Genomic DNA, 21,555 nt, shown 5'->3' on the forward strand with positions numbered 1-21,555 from the left:
CTCCCGGTGTAGGCCTATGGACTACCCACAGTTATTGTTGAGTATATGTAGGCACAGCTCTATCCCACCACTGAACACCAATTTATGTTGGAAACAGCCCACTCCCACTCCGCAGGGTGGTGGTGGACCTTCCCGACACAATGGGGTAGCTTGGCTCGAGTGGTCAGGAAACAGGCACAGTGCTAAGCATACAATATACCCATACAAGAACCATGCGTGCATCCGTTCCAAAAACGACTCTACACCGTAAAAATTATGAAAATATTCTTTCTTTATCTTTTTCTCTTAGTTGCTGATTGGAAAAAAAAAATAAATAAGACAATCACAATATACAAATTTAAATAGTGCAGGTCAAATAAATACTGGCTGTTTGATGAAATAAATAGGGGTGATCATAAATAACAGGGCATAAATACAAGTGCAATATATACAGACAATTAAATACTTTGAGGCAATAAATACTGTACCAATAAATATTGTACACCAACAAGTCCTGAGGACCTATAAATATAGTGCAGCAATAAATAGGTAAAAACTCAATAAATACAGTACCCCCAATAAATAATTAAAAGTATACAGCAACACTCATGTAATCAGATGACACTTCAATTCTTAAGGGCTGATTTGGCCCAGGCACCGCTTGTAGGGTTGTGGAAGGCTTGAGGGGGGCTACTCCCTGGCTGGGACAAGGCTGAGGCCTAAGCTGAGGTAGATCAAAGGGGGGAATACCAGTGCCCTGGCTTTCTCTCTCCACACAACCTCTCTAGGTTAGTCCCAGTTCACCCCAGGCACAGTCAGGTGGGTTTCAGCACCTCCCTAGCCCCTTAGAGCAGTCTCTCAGGTCTCCACAGGGCCTTAGGCGCCCTCTACTCCACTTACTGCCCTTTTTCTGATGTTCCGACGCCGCTGGAGTCGTGTCGACGCCGTGAGGCGGTTCCGGTTCGGTCTCGGCGGCCTCGGCACAATGTCAGTTCTTTGACGACGCCGGCAGGCGGTTCCGGTCCGATGTCGGTGGCCTCGGTTCGATCTCGACCTCCGATTCGACGGCGTCGGGCAGTCTCTTCACGATGTCGACTTCGGGCGGCTCCGGTCCGATGGCGCTCTCGGCTCCGATGACGTCGGCCGGCCTGGCCTCGATGTCGACTTCCGGCGACTCCGGGGTGCGATCCTCACCCCCGACCTCCGGTGCTCCTCCTCTCAGGTTCCGGGCGACTCCGGAGTGCGATCCTCACTCCCGACCTCCGGTTCACCTCTACCTCGGTCTCCGACGACTCCGGAGGGCGGACTTCACTCCTCCGATGACGCCGCTCGCTCGACCTCGGTTCACTTCCTCCTCGACCTCTGGTATTCCTCTCGACCCCCGTCGGCGCCCTCTCACGACCTCAGGCGGCTCCGGGTACGACGTCTGCTACTTCAGTCAGCGCCGCTTCTCCACCTCGGGTTCCAGGTCTTCAGGCTACTCGACACCGGACTCCAGGGAAACCAGTTCTCAGGTCAGAATCTTGCTGTTTTCTTGGTTCTAAGGCCTGTTCCTGCTGTCCAGGTCCTTAGGATGGTTTTCGTCTGTCTTCTTCCCACACAGGGCTATAGGCTGGGATCCATCAGTAGGGACAAGTATCAAGGGTGGGTTTATGGACCCCACTCCAGGCACAAGTTTCCACCCCTGCTGCTTCACTCCTTCCTCCTTCACTGTTGTGCTCCTCTCTCTTCACCAGTCAGGTGCCAACTGCCAGCTCCAACTGCCAACTGCCTCTCTTATCCTCCCAACATTCTAAACCGCCTCCAACGGTCACAGGGTTCTGGAAGCTCCTGGAATGTTCTGGAAGGTGCTGGTAGGTTCCAGTGGATGCTGGTGATGTCACAGGTGGCCACCATTTTGTGCTCCAGGCCCTCAGACAGAAGTTTCAGGGGTAGCTAAAATGGTTCCCTGAATCTGTAGCAACACGAAAAAGTCTGGTGGTTCCCAAAAAGGAAAAATTCAAACAGGGTTTGAGGCAAAAGTGGGACAAAATAAATAATGATGAGGAGGGACCACCCAAAGGGCTGACAGGTCTAACAAATAGAAACTCTGACCTAACCATAACTAAAGCGCTTTCATCACCTCTGCCGTTTATATGTATGTTTGTGCCACAGCTGTGATTGCATTATGAGGATTACCCAATATAAAACAAGGTAAACAAGCGAATTGTTGATCTTATGTTGCGCAACTTCTAAGAAAAGAAAGCATTGTACCTGCATCCTTCCAAGAAGTGCCTCTTATGTGAGTTGTATATGAGTCATGGCAGGCTTGAGACATAGCAGTTAAAAAACCCAGAAAGAATGATTGTTAAAGATTAACCATACACTACGCCCACTTGATGATGTAATTTAGATTGTGAAGCCAATAGGGCCAATTTGACGAATAACATTCACAATTGTTCCATTAAACAGTTACAAATATTCTTGCAGCTAAAAGGTAATTTCTCATTTCAGAAAGCAAAAAAAACACAACAGAGACCTATAAGATTCATGAAATAGGGGCCATAACATTCTTGCTATGTGCATTGCCAAAATGTTTTAATATTAGGGGATAAGCTGATAGTGAGAGCAATTCACTCATTTGTACAGTAAGTTAAATTTTGTGTAGCTTTGGCACAAGAATTATTTTAGTGGGATTCAGTTTACAAATGTGGCTTGCGTTGCATATGAAGGTTTAGCATTTGCTGTGCTGTTCCACTCAGTGTTTCTCTAGCATTATTGAAGCCCAGGCAGTAAACTCTGCTCCACTCGCACAGTTTGTGGGATTCAGGCAGTCTGCACTCTGAGGAAGAGTGTGGAGGTCCTGAATGCCACCTTCCCAGGCACGAAGCAGAGTTTTTTCCCGTTCGTGCTCAGTTTGTTTTGGAGCACGCGGGGAGCTAGCAAGCTCGTGCAATACTTCATGCTCACTTACACGGCTTCCAGCCACAACGACGCCAATGTTTTGCCAATCGCGACTGCACAGATCAAGCAGCTTTTGTGATCGAGAAGCAGCTGAGAGGTTTTTCAAGTGGATATTCTTCTCCAACGGGCTGTTGGAATTTTTTTTGTGGAAGAAGTCCTTTTTTCTTTTTTACTTTTTGTTTCCAACAGGAAGGGAGTGCCCCGGAGACTGCCTGTCCCTATCCAGCAGGCTCCTCCCAGTGCTTTGTCCATATCCTGGTGACTTTTCATTAGGATTTGGAGCTGGAAGGGTCACTCTCTTTGTCTGCAGCATATATACCACTGGATTTAAGGACTTTGTATTTGAGATTTGATAAAGTAAGTTCAAATACACATCTTGGAGGAATTTAACAGCAAGGTGTATGAATGGCTGCGACTCAGAGGTCTCAGAATTGGATTTGTTGCCACAGACAATGGAAGTAACATAGTCAAGGACATGTCAGATGGAAACTAGTTCAGGGTCCTGTGTTTGGCCCATTGTATCAACCTGATGGTCCAAGACTTTCTAAAAAAAAGAGGACATAGTCAGCAACATACTGACCACCTGCAGATGAATCTGCACTAATTTCAGCCATTCTTTTAAAGCCCGGAAGCAGTTGTGGATTATTCAGCACAATAATAGAGCACCAGTTAAAGCCCTCATACAGGAGGTGCCAACACACTGGAACTCAACCTTTTACATGTTGCAACATCTGTTTGAGCAGTACAAACAGATCAATGACTACGTCATACAAAGAGGAGGGGATGCAGTTGGAAATATTATGACCATGGATGCAGACACATGGGCCTAGTCAATCGCCTGACACAGATGGTACTTTTTTTTAGGTTTTCACATAGGAAGTTAGCAAGGAGGACAGTACAATGGGGCAAGTTATCCTGTTGTTGCATCTCCTACAGAACCAGGTAACGATGGTGTCTAAAAGTTTTGCCCCCGCAGGTGTGAATGAAAGCATCTGTATCTGGATGATCCAAAAGAGATTTATGTGGATCAAAATCCATTGATGTATTGGTATGGGAAGATGTTCCAATGGCCAGAGCTCAGCAGGTTGGCAATAAAGTATTCAGTAATATTTTCAGTGCATCTGGTGCAGTTGTTACAATGAGAAGGACAAGTCTCTTGCCTCAAAATGTGGAGAGATTGAGTATGATCAAAATGAACCCTCGTTTTATACCAGCCACTTACACAGTTCCTAAAACAGTATGGGAGTAGAAGGAGGATGATTGATCAGCAATTGGATCAAGTATCTTAGCTGATTGACTTCTGGGTGAACCACCTGTGTTTGAGGACAAACTATACTTCTCAGACTGAGGATGCTAGTACCCCTATAGAACCTTTTAATAATTTCACGTTGGACTTCTATCGTTACAATTTATGCTGTCCCATCATATTTTAGTCACATAAATTGCCAGATTGCAGTTGGACCAGTGTGCATTGAAGAAGCCTCCACACTTCCTTCATGACATTGAAGACAATGCCTGTCCCTCTCACATGGCTATTGCCTATCCCATTTTGCATCACTTAGCACTAGCAGGTCTGTCCCAGAAGACTGTTGATTTACAAGAGTGCCAACACAAAATTCCAATGTGTTCCTTGCGTCAAAGATGAATACCTATACCTAAACTACCCATGCTTGGATTGGAAGAGGTAACTACAACTATTGCAATGGTGAGTGAGTGATTGAGATTGTGTGAGTGATGATGATTGATGATTCACCATGTGGTGACTGACAGTGAGGGAGGGTGTATTTAACTGTAATGTGGGAACTTTCTTGAGATGATTGATTTGCAATGTTTGGGGCCTGAGTGATGGGCAATCATGTTTTCCCTGGAGGTGTTTGGCCTTCACAAACTTACTTAGCAAAAATTAATTAACCTGCATGGTCCACTCCGATGATCCTTCTGGTTTTTTTAATCATTCAGGATGGCTGACCCAGACAATCGATTGATTTACAATACTGACAAAATCCAATTTGTTGCATGCATCAAAGGGGAGATAGTGTCTCTACCACCGTAGTTGGATTGGAACAGGTAACCATTGCATTAATAGGAGACCTGATTATCGAGTGATTGTGAGGTATGATTGATGATTCATGTGTTGGCTGACAGTGAGGTAGGGTATGTGTTGGGAACTTCCCTGAGATGATTGTTTTGCACTGTTTGGGGCCTGAGTGATGGGCTATCATTTTTTTCCTGGAGGTGGTTGGCCCTTTCACACTTAGCCAGATTTACTTACAGGGTCCTCTCCTTTGTCTGGTGATTCAGAGACCAGAACAGTCACTTTAGTAAACAAACAAAAGCCTATGCAAAATACAGCAATTCTGTTACTCTACTTGTTCTTCAACAGCAGTGCACTTCACACCTATCTTGCACAGACCATCATGATGACAAGTCTGGGACGGAGTTACTCAGAGTCAGAAGGAGGATGGGAGAACTCAAGGTAGGAGCTGCAGGACTACCTCGTCAATAGCTAGAATCAAGAAGTAATCAACTTCAGTTCAAAGGTAAACCAAGAGTGTGATGCCTAGTATTCAATAGGCCTGGGCGGTAAATTCCACTCCATTTGCGGAATTTTGGCAATTCTGTGTTCCGCAGAGAACACGGAATTGTGCAAAATTCTACGATCTGCGGCATTGCGGAATTTTTTCATTGTTTGCGTTTTCAAAATGCATGTTTGTGTGCGCAGGAACGACTTACCGGGATCCCTGATTCTCCGACAAGTTTTCCTATCTGTTTGCATTCGACCGCGCAATCCCGCGAGAGTGTGCGATCGCGAACACATCATTCGGATGCGCCATCAGACATCTGTGTTCACGAACAGAAAACACGTATCGCGAGCGGGCGAGACAAGTGAAAAAAGATGGCCGCGACCGAATGGGCAAGTTCGCAAGATATTTCCACCCAAGCACGCAAACAGAGTCCCCGAACAGGAAAAATTTATCGCGAATGGGCAGAACAAGCAAGTCCGCGTGCTTGTGGAATTCTGCGGAGCTCGCGGAGATTTTTTACCGCTTCGCGGAACTTTGCGTAGCGCGACTACGCAAACTACGCCCACCCCTAGTATTCAACTATGTGGAAAGGAGAGGTGCATTTATTTGTGAAATGCTGGGGTGTGTGTGTGTGTATTGCACTTGTAAAAAAAGTGAAACTCTGAGTCCCCCTCTTGTTTTTTTGCTCTGTCTTTGAGTCTTCTTGATACACACCTCATGAAGCTTCTCCTTGACTCTAAAATACAGTTTCTGTTTTACAGTGCACAAGCCTTCTAGTCTCCTACACAAGCAAAAGGCACAACATGAGTTTAACACTCCTGCTTACCAGTCCAGACAGGCACCCAAGACTGATGGACATTCCTGAGGAGAACACAGATGCACCACCTAATTTTGCAATGCAGTATCATTCTTCTTTTAACAATCCTATTTGGTGAACTGGGTGGGTTCACTCCTCCATACTTTTATTTTTTTCAACATAGAAGATTTATCATTTAAATATCTGATAACTTGGGTCTTGAGGGCAGAGTGATGGCAATAATGTGCTGCTCATTGTCCAGATGAATGTTGTCCTTGTGTAGTGTTTGTCTTCGTCAAACCTTTCCCCAAATCCCTTTCCCATCCATTCATCAAACCCCTAACCCTCTTCCCCTGGGCTGTGTGATTAATTGAGGCGTGGTTTAATTTATACCTTGAATGGATCACACACCTGCTATGGCAGATGTGGTGAAAGCAACACCAACTCACTGCAGGATCTTCTAAGCAATAGCCCACACTGGCTCCTTTTACCCACCTGTGCATAAACGTTATCCATATTTTAGATATAGAATGAAGAACATCAGTCTTCAGCATCATCATTCAGGCCTTGTGTTGTATAACCGTGAACACCTAAACTAAGTTTGTCCACTCCAGACTTTCACTTAATTTTTTCTTACTCAAGGATTTCATAACTCCAGTTTTAATGAAATAGTAGCTCCCCATTGCTCAAGTAAATACTGTTACTATGTTTTTAATTTTTTTATTACTATCTGGAATTCTTTGTTGTGTCATCATTTAGTTTTCTTGACTGATCATATAATCTCAGTCAAATTGCGACCCGGCCACATATACTTTTATATATCATTCATTTCATTATATGGTACACAATTGAATTCTTGTGTGGCACGTTTTTGAAACAGAGCTCGTGGTCCAGGTCGGGTCATCGTTTTGACCTGACTTGCGGGATAGGGGTAGTTGGGGGCCTCAGCCTGCGGGTCTTCTTCAGGACAGAAGGAGTAACCTGAGTACCGGTGAAGTGTAACAGTCACAGATCTAAGGGTTAAAATTAATAGATCAAGGTTGTGCATCGTAAAACGTAAAAGCAAGACTAGGTAGTCATTGCTCAGGGTTAAGCTTACCCATGGGTTCTTCTGGGAAGGGGCGGGGGTTGAGTTAATCCCGTCTAGTTATGGCAGCAACGATCTTAATGATTTGAGGAGGCAGCTGCAGAACGCTCTTGTGGAACAATGTCACCCGATCATAGCAGGAGAGAGCGCGCCCTCATCTGTAAGTGGAGAGGAGCTTGTGTTAAAAGGACGATTTAAAAAGGAGGGGGGGACGAGTGAGGGCGACTCATTGTCCTAGCTGAAGACAACAGAACTTTAGTTAAGAGCCTGGTGGCTCTAAGGATCTAATAAAATGCCCCCGTGCGGGAGCGTGTGTAAATGGCCCGCACTTACCCAGAAAGGAAGGGTAGCGCGTAGTCATCCGAAACGGAGGCAGGCAATGCCGCTGCTCAATAAAGAAAGGGCCTTGGTTAGGAAAGGCCTGGCTGTTATGTAGGGTGAATAGCATATAGCTGGGGACGGTCTTACCACGTCTATGTTAGCAACCGGCGTCAATGAATCTGCGCGGTGAAAAACGGCAGACTGAGCGCCTGGCCGCGAGGACGTTATATGGGACGTTCCGTTAACGTGAGGATGGGGCCGGTGGGGGCTACGGTTAAACAGGGGTGAAGAAAGACTCCCTGTATCGCAACTGATTACGGATTGCAACATGATGATGATAATTTGCATTAGAGTACAAATGATGCATTAGTTAAGTACAAAGTAAACATAATGTGACTAATACAATGCCCATGTGGATGTATACAATTTAGCATGGGGTTACAGATCATACATTTCGGATAACACCTGTTAGTCTAAACAAAACATGATGCTGTATTCATGATAACAAATTACAATGAAACTGAGTGCATATTTAATTTTATCGGGCAAGAGTGAACATAATGCGAGTGATACGATAAAATCACGGGTGCCTAACTGAACAATATCCACGCTGGTTGCAGTTAAAATGTATTTAGAAAAAGCATATCCAAAATGTACATATTGGCAGACCGTCTCTAAGGTTGAATTAAGGACATGGTATAGGTGTTGATTTCATTACATGGGTCTTACACTTAAACAAATAATTGAACTGAGTGACAGTGTATCAGGAGCATGATGGTTATTAGGGTGAACGAGGTAAAAAAGGCCTCAACCATTATTCAGGACCGATACCTGCTTGTTCATCTCCTCATACTCATTCAGGCCTCGTTTGATGGTGTCAAACAGATGTATGAATCTACATTCACGAGTGCTCAGGATATTGTTAAAGTATCCACCCCTGGGGTTGGGTTTCACCTTTTCTGTGACCCACCATTTAAGGCTATCTGGTTTGTGGCTAAAAGTGGTGAAATGGTCTACCAATGGTGCCCCCATTGTTTGACATCTAATGCGGCTGCAGTGCTGTAAAGTACGGCACTTGACTTTCTGAATAGTTTGTCCTATATACATAAAGTCGCACGGGCAAGTGATGGCATAAATGACCCCCGAGGTGTTGCAATTACTGTGGTCCTGTAGTTCATGTGTCTGATTGTTGTGTGTGAATTGTTTGGTTTCTTGTACCATCTGGCATGCTTTACATTGACCACATTTGACATGGCCTTTGACCGGTGGGATGCCCCAAAGGACCGTTTGGCTTGGGGTACACGCCGTCGGTAATAATGACTTAACCACATGATCTCGCATGTTTTTAGCTTTTTTTAAAGCGTGGAGCGGTGTCGGTGTGTTGCCTAGTTCATCTGAGATCAGGTGCCAATGCTGATTGATTATCTTATTCACAGCATTACTTTTTGTAGAGAAGATGCTAACGCATACCAAACGCTCCTCCTTTTCATTTCTACTCTGTCTAGGTTCAAGGAGGTGTTCCGTATGATTGTGCCATGCGCGTTTACGTGCCTGTTTCAGCAGTCTGATTGGGTATCCTCTCTCAATCTGCCGCGACAGGAGACCTGCCAATTCATCAAAATAGTCTTCCTTTTTAGAGCAGTTCCGTCGCAACCTCAGGAATTGTCCAAAGGGGAGGTTGTCCCTGAGGTTGCGCGGGTGGTGACTGGAGTAGCGGAGGAGTGTGTTGCGCTCGCTGCTTTTTCTGTAGAGGCTGGTGTATAATGTCTCTGATTCCACACTTATAGTGATGTCTAGGAAGTGGATTATAGATCTATGGTAGTCAAGTGTAAACTGGATGTCCACTGAACATGTGTTAAGCCAAGTGTGGAAGGCTTTTAGTTGTTCCTCATTCCCTTTCCATATGATAAGCACGTTGTCTATGTAGCGACGTCACAGTTCTACACAGTCCACATAGGGGTTGGAATCATTCAGGATATGTTCCTGTTCGAACGCACTCAACCCCCGCCCCTGCCCAGAAGAACCCATGGGTAAGCTTAACCCTGAGCAATGACTACCTAGTATTGCTTTTATGTTTTACGGTGCACAACCTTGATCTATTAATTTTAACCCTTAGATGTGTGACTATTACACTTCACCGGTACTCAGGTTACTCCTTCTGTCCTGAAGAAGACCCGCAGGCTGAGGCCCCCAACTACCCTGTACCCCAAGTCGGGTTGAAACGTCGACGCCCACCTATACCCCACCTAGACCACGAGCTCTGTTTCATAAACGTGCCACACAAGAATTCAATTGTGTACTATATAATAAAATGAATGATATATAAAAGTATATGTGGTCAGGTCGTAATTAGACTTAGATTATATGATCAGTCAAGAAAAAACTGTTTATTGTTCCTCTATCACTACTCTTGGAATTTCCCTTCACTCTTTCATCACCAGAGCACCCTCTCTCCTTTTTGCACTTTCCTAGAATGCAACCTGCCCTTTGTACCTTAACTGTCCAGTAAAACAGGTTATTATTATCTCAAAATAGGATGGAATTAAAAACCTCTTTTTGAAAATATTGTTTGGTTGTTGCATCTATAGCAAAGTGAATGTATTAATACAGTGAGTCAATAAGCTTTTGAGACTCATAAAGTTTTTACAAATAACGATTGTAGGATTATGTTTCAATCATCTGTAATTTAAGTTTAGGACCACTGTCTTTCATACCATATTGAGCCCAGGTCCCCGAGCCAATTTGGGTAACCCCATTTTGATAATGGCTATAAAATCAAATGTGTCACATGCCAAGAATGGATTTTTCAAGTTTTTGGTAGAATGGGAAGGAAGGACTTAGGTAAAGAAAAAGGAGTGAAGTACTAAGAGGTGACTGAGTGGACGAAGGGAAACGCACCTTGTGTGTTTTGTTTGCAGTGCTTAGAAAACTTTGTAATTCCACATTAACTGAAGCAGATGCACATTGCACAGCCAGCACTGCAGTTACAAATTGTCATTGGTAGTAATATGTCATGGACATGGACGGGGGTGATGAATGAAGATTTGTGGGATACATCTGCCTCACTTAACAAATACAGTGAGTCAAGGAAGTAGAACAAAAATGGACAAAATACAACCCACTTTGAACCATTGCTTTGATGATAACACTGCATAAACAAAGTAAACGAAGTATGTGAGCTGCAGCATGCCCCTCTCCATGAGAAGAACTGCCTTGCTTATTCATCCAAGCAAGGCAAATATGTATTCATCCTTTCATTCTAATTCACCCATAGCCACCATAATTTAAGCTTTTGATTCTCTCACCTAGGGCCTCATGTAGGTAAATAAATTTTACCGGTTCTTAAATACCGAGCCGTACCGAATCGGTAAATTAGAATCGGTAAGTTGCATGTAGGTAAAAATTCGGTAACAGTTACCGATTCGGTAACAGTCGGTAAATACGAATCGGAATTCACCGATTCGGTAAATACCGAGGTGATAATTACCGAATCGGAAAATACCGAGGTGGTATCTACCGAATCGGAAAATACCGAGGTGGTATCTACCGAATCGGAAAATACCGAATCGGTACGTACGGATTCGGTAAATAACATCACATGACTTGACGAAACAGCTAATCCTGTGCAACGACAGCCCACCCAACCAGGAACTGCCCACACCCAGGCAGGTGTACACAATTAGCCGAAGTGGCCACACCCAGGCAGGTGTACATAATTAGCCGACCCTGGAGAGGCTCGGAGTGCAGAGGAGAGGCAGGGAGCAGTTGCATGTGCGAGCGGGAAACGAACAGCATGTCCAGCCAGAGCACACAGAAAGACGGAGGGGAAAGGAGGAGGAAGCTCAAATTCAGCCCCAAGGAACTCCAGGTGCTGGTGGAGGAGGTGGTGAAGCAGCACCAGAAGCTGTTTGGGAGGCAATCCCTGCAAGTGCCTGAGGCCGAAAAGCGCAACATATGGCTGGCCATCCAGGCGCAGGTCAATGCTGTGGGAGTGACCCACAGGGAAATTGAGGTCCTCAAAAAGCGCTGGTATGACCTGAGGATTGTGACCAAGAGGAAGATGGGCGACATCCAGAAGGAGGCCAGCCAGACCGGAGGTGGAACCAACAGGGCACCTGCCCTCACCGAACTGGAGGAGCTGGTGGCGGCCACACTCGAGCAAGAGAGCGTCGTGGGTCTTGGGGACGCCGACAGCTCTGCCAGAGCCGCAACACACCAAGGTAAGACGAAAGCACAGCAATGTAGCCGCCCCTACCCCTATCCCACATCCCCCATTGTGACACGAGAATCACACTGCAGTCCACACGTGTCAGTGCAGACAGGCAATGCATTCCGGGAGATGTAGTCAGGGCAACACTAACCATGACGTAAATGTCACAGGGCAACAAGGCATGTCACGCACTCGAGGCACAAGGAGACAGAGGACAGATTGGAATGTGAAATGATTTATTGTGACGCTTGCAATGCAGCCCTTCGGGGACACTGAGCCAATGTTGTTTTTCTGTCCACAGATGTGACATCATGCAGTACAGGGCATGCTGCAGGGGAGACGGCACACCGGCCACAAAAATCACCTCTAGCCAGCACGAGTGCAGACCAGGGAGCAGGCCCACTTGCAGCCGCACCACCTACGCAGCCAGCCTCGCCGCACACAGAGCCAGCATCACCTCACCGAGAGCCAGCATCACCACCACCAGAGCCAGCATCGCCACTCATGTTCGATTCACCGGCCACATCTCCGCTTGCAGGTGTGAGAATGAGGAGGCGTCCAGCAGCCAGGCTACGAGCCTTAGACACCTCGTCAGACGACAGCATGGGCCCAGAAGACCGCACCGGGCCCCAGGAAGGGAGCCATCCCACTGTGCCCCAAACATCACAGGCAGCACAGACGGGAGCAAGAGGGCGCCGCAGGTCGCGTGTCCAGAGTCCACCAGCACCCACTGACGGCCATGGTGTCTTCTTGGGGCTCGAGGGCCAAATGTTGAAGCAACAGCGCCTGCAATCAAAGGCAGTAATGTCAGTCCAGAGGCACATGCGGGTGATGAGGACAAGCTTAGTCAACATGGACACAAACATTGGCGGCATGGCTGCGGGCATTCGGGACATGTCCCAGTCAATCCAGCAGTTGTGCAGCAAATTAGATGCTGACATCGAAGCACGGCGCCGGGAACGCCAGAGAAGGGACACTACCAGCAGGGCACTCAACCGTCTGGCAACTGCGACTTCCCTACTTTGCCGGCGCTCTGTGACGATGCAGGAGGGCCTAACACAGTGCTGCAGCGACCTGTCACGGGGGATGGTGCAGGTGACAAGTGCACTAGGGGTGCTATTGACAAGTCAGGCGTCGACAACTGCTGCAGGGGATGCTGCGGAGAGCATCGACACCAGCAGCAGCATCACACCCCCCGTCCCCGAAGCACGCAGGAGCAGCAGGCGGCTTGGGGTTGGCTCTAGTGAGGATGCACAGGCCGTGCAATCCACCACTGCAGCGCGTATGCGCAAACATTGATGTGGCCCTGCTTATCCACTTGCCATTGGGTGACGTAACCCTGGACATACTCATTGTATAGATGGCATATTGCCAGACTGGCCTGTTCATGTGTTCATGGCGTGGTGCCACATTAAACTACGTCATGACTTCTCACGACTCGCTGTGTCCCCTCACTTACTCAGAAATAGTTGCATGTGATCTCTGCCCGTCTCTCTCTCCCATCGATTGCAGTTGGCACTCTAGCTGCGCTGCCCTCTGGCTGGCCTGACTCATCCTCGTTGTCCTCAAAATATGTTAGTTCCACATCTGTACCTTTTTTCGTGGCAAGGTTGTGCAGCATTGCACAAGTGGCAATTATCTTGCAGCAGGTGATGGGTTTGTACTGGCGTGCGCCTCCGCTCTTGTGGAGGCAGCGGAACCTGCTCTTCAGCAGTCCAAACGTGCGCTCCACCACATTGCGTGTAGATTTGTGGGCCACGTTGTATCGTCTCTCACTCTGGGTTGCTGGGTGTAGGTAGGGAGTGAGGATGAATGAACGGCATGCATATGCACTGTCGCCTGGATGAGTAAAAGGGAACCATCAGTTACATGCCTCTATACACTCTGATTTGCAGGTTTCAAGGGGCGTCACTGTTACTTACCCAGCAGGTATCCCTCTCCGAATTCTCCGGCTCTCAGTCGTGTGTAGATCCCACTATTCTGGAAGATGTAAGAGTCGTGGGTGCTCCCAGGAAACTTTGCAACAATATCTGTGATGATGTTCCCTGCATCACAGATCACCTGCACATTGATGGAGTGGGTGGACTTCCTGTTCCTGTAGATGTGCTCTGTGTCAGCTGGAGGACAGATTGGGATGTGTGTACCATCAATACAGCCGATGACATGGGGGAACTGTGCCATGTGATAAAAGTCTGTTTTTGTTTTCTGCAGTGCAGCCTGTGTGTTTGGGAGGCTGATGTAGTGGTGCATTCTCTGCATCATGGCATCCAGGAACTTCCTGAAGAAACGTGACAGGCAACTCTGGGATACCCCACCCACCGCAGCTATCACCACCTGATAACTGCCGGATGCCAACAGATGTAGGCTGCAGAGCACCTGCACATGTGGGGGTATGGCGTGCGCCCTTCTTATTGGCTGGTCCAGGAGTGGGTGAAGGTCCCTGATTAAGTCCATGATGGTTTCGGGGTGTAGCCTGTACCTCTCATGTATCTCTGCATCAGTCAGCTGGAATAGTGTGATGCGCTGTCTGTAGATTTGTTCCTCCCGTCGCCACACCCTCAGTCCTGCTGCCTGTAGACGTAGGCGCCTTGCAATGACGTACATGGCGGCCATGTTGTCCACGCTGTTGCATTTTGGGATTGCTTATGTGCATTGTTGATGGTTACCACCTGCTTTCCATCCGTGTTAATTACCGACTCTTATTTACCGATTTTCCTGGATTTCTTAATTACCGACTGCTCCTACATGTCATTTTCAATTTTTACCACTTCATATTTACCACTTCATATTTACCGATTCGTTAATAATGTATTCGGTAAATATGAATCGGTATTTTAGAATTCGGTAACTATGAATCGGTATTTACCGCCTCATATTTACCGAAAAGTGGTTTTTGGACTCCTACATCTCACTTGTCTGAATACCGGTCGGTAACGGCATATTTACCGAAAATCGGCCGTTACCGACCGGTATTTGGCTACCTACATGAGGCCCCTAGTCTTTTTACCTAAATTTCTAATCCATTATCCATCCTTTCATTATCTACCCTTTTTTCAAAACATCATTTCACCCATCCATCCCATTACCCACCAACCCAGCCTTTCACTCATGTACAATTTTCCTTTCTTTTAACCTTCTGTTCTTCCATGTTTCCCTCAAGCCATCAATGCTCATTGCTTGAGCTTTTGCTGAGCTGCAGATAGAAGAGGCAATAGCTCAACTACCGCTGCAGCTGGTAAAGCGGGGAAGGGGGGTTTCATGGTCATGAGTTGACAACGTCCCGGTAGCTAGTCAGTATACTAGTAATTGGCAATAAGCAAGCTATTATGTGACTTACCAGTGCCTGTCCCTATTGCTGCTTCTCCCCCTACAACTGACTCTCAGCCTGCAGTGGCACTACCATCACTGGTGGTCTGTGTGGCTAGAATAAAACATTATACATATTTTTGATGCAAGATATGCCGACCCTTAACTTTTTTCAATCAAGAAAATACAACCATAATACATCACTACAGTTTTCGGTTAGCACTGAAGTGTCTTCCAACTGAAATATCACTCTGGGCATTTGGTTGATTGACAATGTTAGACAAGCCAGGTAGTGAAGCCAACCAAAAACATTTTGTACATTTTGTGGTCTCTAGTTGGCAGAGGTAGGTACATTTGACCAAATAGGGACCCTTGCTTCTAGTCAGGGTAAGGGGAATACACACTTTAGATAACCCCGCTGCTCACACACTTTGGTAGCTTGCCACGAGTAGACAGGCTTATCCCAAAGACAATTTGTAAAGTATTTGTACCCACACGCACAGTAACACAGTGAAAACACCACAAATGGACACCACACCAGTAAAGTATCTTTATCTAAACTAAACAAGCCCAAAACGACATAAATCTAACATACAGATACTCAGTAGAATGTCTTTAAAAAGGTTGTTGCAAAAATAAGCTTGTAGATGATAAATGTGAGACTTTACTTTCAAAGTACCTTGGATGCGTAATGCAGAACAAACAAAAGGGTTTCAGAGAAGGCGATGCGTCGATTCTTCCTGCGCTCTGGTCATGATCTGACAAGATGGCGTCTTGATGCGTTGCAACGATCCGGTGCGATGCGACAAAATGGCATCTTTGATGCGACAATGTGGAGGTGATGCGTGCATGCCCGAAGGCTGTGCAGCCAAATCGGTGGTATCCTGAGCCGTGACAGGCCCTGCAACACGCTTCTCCGGTGATGCGATGGCACCCTTGGTGGTGGCGGCACACTTCTCTGGTGATGTAACTTCTATTAGCAGCGGCAGAGGTACGCTTCCCCAGCGATGCAACGGGCCTTGCAACACGCTTCTCCCGTGATGCGGCAGCGAACAGCGGCAGCGGCGACGCGCTTCCTTGGTGATGCGACAGCGGCTGCTGCGGTGACGACACGCTTCACCCTCGTTCCATCACGCTTCCAGCTCCCAACAGTAAATGCCTCACACACAGTTACAGGCACCTTCTGGCAGGTCTAAACTCCCAGCAAGGAAGTTCAGGGAAGCTGGGGGTGAAGTCCTTTTGTGCCTGGGACTTCAAAACCGGAGGCCAGCTCTTCTCAGGCCCTTGGAGACTTTTCTTCAGATGGACACAGCACACAGCAAAGTCCTTCTTCAAGCAGGGGACACAGTACACAGCAAAGTCCCTTGGTCCTCTCCTCAGTAGAAACAGCAAACTGTAGGCCAGCCCCAGTCACACAGCAAGCGCAGTACTTCTCCTCAGTCTCTTCAGCTGTCCTCTTTGGCAACAGGTTCCTCTTGATTATGAAGTAGTCTAAAGTCCAGGTGTTTCAGCTCTCATATTTATACCCCAAAAGTCTTTGTTCTCTAGGTGTGAGGGGGTCCTGGACCCTGTCCAAACCAGTTCTGGGTGCACTCTGCCAGTGCACAACTTTTTCCTTTGTCAGTGTGGGCCAGGGTCTAAAGACGCACAGCAGGAGGTGGAGCCAGCATTGTAGAAGGCAGGCAATCAATCAATCTGGGGTTTATAAAGCACGCTACTCACCCATGAGGGTCTCAAGGCATCTGATGTTGACGGGGAGCTCGTTCCAGGTCTTGGCTGTGATGTAGAAGAGAGCTCTGCCACCTGTTCTGCTCCTGTCGATGCGGGGGACCTCTGTCAGGGTGAGGTTGACGGAGCGGAGGTTCCTCTGGGTACGTGGAAGGAGAGTCTATTGTTGAGGTATTTGGGTCCGATGTTGTTGAGGGCTTTGTAGGCGTGGGTGAGGAGTTTGAAGGTGACCCTCTTCTCAACCGGGAGCCAGTGGATGTCTCGAAGGTGTTGGGTCATGTGCTTGTGGTGTGGGGTACCGAGGACGAGTCTAGCAGCAGCATTTTGTATGGTCTGGAGTCTGTGTAGTAGCGATCTGTTGATTCCGGCGTATAGGGTGTTGCTGTGGTCCAGTCTGCTGGTTACGAGCGCATTGGTGACGGTCCTCTTGCAGTCGGGGGGGATCCATTTGAAGGTCTTGCGGAGGATGCGCAGGCAGTTGAAGATGGTAGAGGCAACAGCGTTGACCTGGCGGTTCATGGCGGTTCATGGCGAGGGAGGAGTCGAGGATGATGCTGAGGATGCGTGCATGGTCTGTGGGGGTGGGTGGGTTCCCTAAGGTGGAGGGCCACCAGGAGTTGTCCCAGGTGGAGTTGCAGGGTCCGAGGATGAGAACCTCTGTTTTTTCTGCGGTGAGCTTGAGGCAGCTGTCGTTCATCCAGTTTGCCACGTTTTTCATACCCTCCTGGAAGCGGAATCTGGTGTCAAAGGGGTTCTTCATGAGTGAGAGGATGAGTTGGGTGTCGTCTGCTTAGGATACGATGCTGAGCCCATTCTGCCTGACGATGGCGGCGAGGGGGGCCATGTAGATGTTGAAGAGCGTGGGGCTAGGAGATGAGCCCTGGGGTATTCTGCAGTTGATGTCGGTGGGTTCAGAGAGGAAGGGCGGGAGTCTGACCCTCTGGGTTCTGCCAGAGAGAAAAGATCGGATCCAGTCAAGTGTGGCTCCTTGTACCCCGGCGTTGTGAAGTCTGGCTGCAAGCGTGAGATGGGAGACGGTGTCAGCAGCGGAGAGGACTAGCAGGATGAGGGCGACGGTGTGTCCCTGGTCAAGTAGCAGGCATATGTCGTCTGTGGTGGCGAGGAGAGCGGTCTCGGTGCTGTGGTTGCTGCGGAATCCGGACTGAGAGTTGTCTAGGATGGAGTTATCTTCGATGAAGGTGGTCAGCTGGGTGTTCACAAGTCTCTCGGTGACTTTGGCTGTGAAAGAAAGGAGGGAGATGGGCCGGTAGTTTTTCAGGTCCATAGGGTCGGCCGAGGGCTTCTTGAGGAGGGGTTTAACCTCCGCCCACTTCCAGTCGTCTGGGAAGGTTCCGGACATGAAGGAGGTGTTGATGGTTCGTTCCAGTTTGGGTGCGATGGCGGCGGCGGCCCTGTGGAATATGTGCAGTGGGAAGGGGTCTGTGGGGGCTCCTGAGTGGGTTTGTGCATGGTCGCGGTGATGATTTCGATGGTGGCTGGCTTCCAGGTCGAGATTGTAGGCAGCCCTATTCAGGCCCAGGTCCTACTCCTCCCATTATTCCAAATGCAGATCGGTCTACTCAGCCTAGTGCTGACTCACCTAGACTCCTGGAGCCACCCCAGCCCATCTCAAACCAGAGAGTCAATCCACAATCAGGCAGAGGCACATAGAAAGGATTAATAAGAAAATGGCCTCTTTCTAAAAGTGATATTTTCAAACATAGAATCTAAAAACCATCCTTCCTAAAAGATGTGTTATTAAATTCTGAGTTCAGGGATCCCAGACTCCAAGTTTCTATCTCAGTCCTATGGGAAGATATGCAGGTAAACATATTACACCGTATTCCCCATTCTGTCCGATGGGCAAGATGGCCTGTCAATGGTGAAAAACGAAATTGGGTGTATTTTACTATCAGGACATGTTACACACACTAGTACATGTCCTACTTTTCACATACACTGCAACCTGTCCAGGGGGTACCTTGGGCCTACCACAGGGGTGTCCAATGTGTAAGTAAAGGGAAGGGTCAGGCCTGGCAGTTGGTACACTGGCCAGGTCAACATGGCAGTAAACTGCTCACAGGAACTGCAGTGGCAGGCCAGAGACCTCTTTTCAGGGCTACTTATGTGGGTGGCACAATCAGTGCTGCAAGCCCACTAGTAGCATTTGCATTACCAGCCCTGGCACACTTAGTGCACTTTACTAGGGACCTACTGGTAAAACAACTATGCCATTCATGGATAACCAATCACAATAACAATTTACACAGGGGGCACTTGCAGTTTGGCACTGATCAGCAGTGGCAAAGTGCCCAAAGCATCTAAAGCATCAAAAACGAAATCCAGCACAGTGTCAAAAATAGAGGAGTTAGAGGCAAAAAGTCAGGGGTAACTACGCCAAGGATGCCAGGTCTAACAGTGAATCTCTGAGTCCCTCTCTTGTTTTTTAACTCTGCCTTTGAGTCTTCTTGATACACACCTCATGAAGCTTCTCCGTAACTCTAAAATACAGTTTCTGTTTTACAATCCACAGGCCTTCTAGTCTCCTGCACAAGCAAAAGGCACAAAATGAGTTCAACACTCCTGTTTACCAGTCCAGACAGGCACCCAAGAGTGATGGACATTTCTGTGGAGAACACAGATGCACCACATATACAGTATCATTCTTCTTTTAACACTCCTATTTGGAGAACTGGGTGGGTTCACTCCTCCATACTTTTATTTTTTTCAACATAGAAGAGAGATCATTTAGATATCTGATAACTTGGGTCTCGAGGGCAGAGTGATGGCAATGATGTGCTGCTCATTGTCCAGATGAATGTTGTCCTTGTGAAGTGTATGTCTTTGTAAAACCTTTCCCTAAATCCCTTTCCCATACATTCATTAAATCCCTAACCCTCTTCCACGGGGCTGTGTGATTAATTGAGGTGTGGGTTAATTTATACCTTGAATGGACCACACATGGCAATGGCAGATGTGGCGAAAGCAACACCAACTCACTGCAGGATCTTCTAAGCAATAGCCCACACTGGCTCCTTTTACCCACCTGTGCACAAAAGTGATCCATATTTTAAATATAGAATGAAGAACATCAGTAATCAGCATCCTTCTTCAGGCCTTGTGTTGCATAACCGTGAACACCTAATCTAAGTTTGTCCACTCCAGACTTTCAGTTAATTTTTTATTACTCAAGGATTTCATAATTCCAGTTTTAATGAAATAGTAGCTCCCCATTGCTCTAGTAAATACTATTACTATTTTTTTGTATTACTATGTTGAATTCTTTGTTGTGTCATCATTTAGTAGTATGGTCTCAATTCTTTGTACAGCTTTGATATATCCAACTAACTCCGTGTTTTTATATCCATTTAGTTGCCCGGGATGGCTAATCCTTCAGATTAATCCTAGAGTTGTAGCTCACCTGGGTCGGAGTGGGACCTCGTTTGTGAAGTTGTGATGCCTTCCCTGTTATTGCTTCATCTATATTCAGGTAAGACAACTATGGAGTGAAGTGTACTAGTTAAGTTAGTAAATAAGTAACTGCTACTGCAAGTAATCGTTTATATAGGTTGTTGTAGGCAATATGGGTCATGGCAGCATCTCACCTAATGGTCAAGATAGTTAGAGAGGTATAATAAAAACTCTATAACTTAGTAGTATAATACTCAATTACAACAAGCAGATAAATAGGCTGCATAAGAACTAAAGGCAGTAGTGCAAAGTAACAGTGAAACATAAAAATAAATACTTCTGACATAAATTTCGAGGAAATATAATATGTTCACCTTTATGTTTTTTACAAACAAACCCACCCTCTCCACCCACAACAGGCTCACACCTCTCCCCCCAAAATTGACCCAATCACCAATGTCCAGAAATGTGAAATGTCCAACGAATAAAATAAACCCGGTCCCAACTCCTTTCCCACCCTCTCCACCCCCAAATCCCTCCCACTAAAACAAAAAAAATTAAAAAGGACTAAAAGTGCTGCATTGTCCATTTGGGTCTGGAGCTGGTCCAGTCTATGCTCTATCCTCACGAGCCAGCTCTCTATAATGTTCAGCCCCTGGAGGAATGGCCTGCTGTAAAGTGGGAGGAAGCAGCAGCAGTTGCTGTCAGCTGGCACCGGCGATGGGATGGCTGAGATGTTGGAGGCAGAGGGGGCCAGCAGGAGTAGCTATATTGAGAAAAACAAAAATGACAAATTGTGAATAATTCTCTATGTAAATAATTATTTTAATTTAGAGGTTGTCACACTATCACTACATTGCTGGTCCCCTAGGGCCATTGGGAAAAGGATGCACTGCACTAAAGGGAAAGTAATGGGCTACATAGATTGCATTTGGCACGTTCATCACCGTGTATCCCATACGTCAAAGTTGACATTAATTCATGCACTTACTTCCACTTTACTCACTGGCATCGCCCACCACAACATACAATTTCAAAGAGATTAATTTTCTGGATATTAAGGGCCTCATGTAGGTAAATAAATTTTACCGTTTCTTAAATACCGAGCCGTACCGAATCGGTAAATTAGAATCGGTAAGTTATATGTAGGTAAAAATTCGGTAACAGTTACCGATTCGGTAACATTCGGTAATCACGAATCGGAATTCACCGAATCGGTAAATACCGAGGTGGTATTTACCGAATCGGA

General features: G+C 46.8%; 1 protein-coding gene across 1 annotated transcript in view; it reads left to right on the forward strand.

Annotated features, from left to right (window-relative positions):
* The window catches only part of SCN3B (sodium voltage-gated channel beta subunit 3), a 941,302-nt gene that overhangs the window by 349,735 nt on the left and 570,012 nt on the right, over window positions 1–21,555 (forward strand). The window contains exon 4 of the mRNA XM_085647252.1: window positions 20,268–20,385. The gene's annotated coding sequence lies outside the window, so the exon portion shown is untranslated. The remainder of the gene's footprint in view (window positions 1–20,267; window positions 20,386–21,555) is intronic.

This window comes from Triturus cristatus, chromosome 3_2 (assembly GCF_964204655.1).
Source record: "Triturus cristatus chromosome 3_2, aTriCri1.1, whole genome shotgun sequence".
NCBI classification, from domain to species: Eukaryota; Metazoa; Chordata; class Amphibia; order Caudata; family Salamandridae; genus Triturus; species Triturus cristatus.